Raw genomic sequence first — 2330 nt, 5'->3', positions numbered from 1 at the left:
CATTTCTGCCTCTTTCAAAGTAACAGTAGAAAGTCTGTTTAAAACTCCTTTTGCAATCGCGTCCCGTATTCGGGACGCAAGGTGTGTTTTTTTATCGATCAGCGTCAAACATTTGTATTTAAAGAACTGTTTCTTACAGCTAGGTACTAATGCCACATATCTGTAGAAAGCTAAGATTCTTCTGATTCCACTGATGTAAACCATTTAAAGATCCGATCACCACAGCCGATACAATCAACGTAACAGTCAGACAACTTACCAAAAAAAATGATTAAGACAGTCGACGTCACTCACCTAAGAAGCATGATATTAATCCACAGATCGATAACATTCCAACAAAAACGGTGTTGGTACATTGATAAAGGTCCAGACGATCGAATCCAGTAACATAATCACTCCATAGCACACTATTAAAAGCTAAGATTCAGTAACATAATCACTCCATAGCACACTATTTCATCAAAGAATAGCCACAGCCAGCTGATGCGTAATCTCAGAGTAGCCAGCAGCTAAGTGCCAACTTTGACTTTTTTTCCGTCGTAACTTCTGTTAGAAAGTAAACACAGCGGCTCTCTGGATTTCAAAATGGAGGGTGCACTCTAACCTTTAGATGGACAGCTCATTCGACCCAATTGGAGAAGGCAGGGGTTGTCCACATTCGGCAAAAGCCAACGAGAGCCCTCGTTTACAGACAGTGCGCGCCCTTCTTCTGACGTGGCGAGGCTCAGCCAACTGCAGTCGATTTTTGTTATGACTGACTTATCGTTTAGCCAATTACATTTTCCAGGAAGTACATGTCCTCCGACCTGATAGATAACTATCAACACACAGCAAGTCACTGCACAACAGCGAACACGTGCTTCCAGAGCATCTCATCTCCGTGCGTAACAGTAAGTGAGCACTGGTTTTGAGATCGGTGCGTAAAAGTTCGGGGGCGTTGCTGTGAGATCCGTGTGCAGAATTCAGTCTTGCTATGGAGCGTTTTGAAGCTACACTATGGAGAAACGTTTAGAGAAATGAAACTTGATGACCGAACAAGCAAAGGGATCTGTGTTATCGGCGTGACAGCGACAAGTCTGATGATGACGTATCAGAGGAAGACAGCGACACGTCGTTTGACTACGAGGCAGACGCCATGTTTCAGGAAGGACGAGACATTACTCTTGACAAGTACGTACTTTATTATAATAAATAACTAAATTACTGTGTGTGTGTGTGTTCGTGTGTTTTTTTAGGATTTGCTGTTGATTAGTAAAAGGTCTGGATTTAGATGTGGGAGAGATAATAGTTGTCTTTGTTTGAGAATTAGAATGTGCATATAGATGGTAGAGAGATGAGTGTGCCTTTGTGTGTCGAGATGAATGTGAACAGATATGCATATAGGTGTGGGTGTGGTGCCTCTGTACGGCTCTTCTAATAGCTCCCGACTAATTTTTCTTTTCCCACATAGGTCCATCGAGGTTCATGGGTGCTGACATCCTGATAGGGCACTACAAAGTCCTCCACAAGCCTCCTCCTGCAGTCGTGACTGCTACAATGGCTGGCATGTATCCAAAAATTTGAAAGATGTATATTTGAATAAATTTTTAACCATATGACCAGTTTTGTCTCCTTTATATAAAAGTATGATTTTTAGTGTAAAAGTAGCCTTTTTAGCCTATTTGGTTACCATGGGTACCAAGGGTCCTTTGGAGCCTCCAAATGGCCTTTTTGGAAAACGCCCAGACATGCCCTTAGTAAAACATCTGTAAAATATTCATTTTCTTTGGTATTGTGTTCAAATTTGAACTTGAGCTAGTCAAGGCTTCATGCTAGGGTCCCATTGGGTTTTCCAGCTCATGAGTCCCAGCTATAGTCAGCAGCAGGCATCTGTTTACCAAAAATATTCAGGCGAAAATAAAAACCTTCTACCTCACTGTGTGCCAACTGCTATTACTCAATGCAAGTAGCACTTATAGTTATTCTGACTATTGGGTAGGGAAGATCAGAATGTTACCTTTAAAAAGAGACCAAGATCATGCATGTACTCCAAATGGTTCAAGAACAGCTTTCAATTTAATTTGGGTGTCCTCAAACAGGCGTTTTAGGTGATTTTCACCCGTTTCTTAAGAGGTTATCAATATCACAATGACAACTGATTTAATTACAGAATATGATACGTTTACACAAGAAATAAAAAATATACAAGTTTTATCCCTAGAAACAAACTGAGAGCCCTGAACACCACACAGACTTCCTTGCATCAATAATATTAATGTCCCTAATATTCTTCATTTGTTGCTTTATGTACAGAATCACTGTATCAACAACATTAAAGAAAGAGAGAGTGA

General features: G+C 40.6%; 1 long non-coding RNA gene across 1 annotated transcript; it reads left to right on the top strand.

Moving 5' to 3' along the window:
* Positions 1-800: 800 nt before the first annotated feature.
* On the top strand, positions 801-1595 carry LOC128430320 (uncharacterized). The gene is made up of 2 exons (XR_008333995.1): positions 801-1170; positions 1451-1595. It is a non-coding gene; the product is annotated as an uncharacterized LOC128430320 (long non-coding RNA).
* The last annotated feature ends 735 nt before the right edge of the window (positions 1596-2330 follow it).

The sequence above is a fragment of the Pleuronectes platessa genome, chromosome 23, assembly GCF_947347685.1.
Source record: "Pleuronectes platessa chromosome 23, fPlePla1.1, whole genome shotgun sequence".
Classification (NCBI taxonomy): domain Eukaryota; kingdom Metazoa; phylum Chordata; class Actinopteri; order Pleuronectiformes; family Pleuronectidae; genus Pleuronectes; species Pleuronectes platessa.
This window is presented reverse-complemented; position numbering and strand designations above follow the sequence as displayed.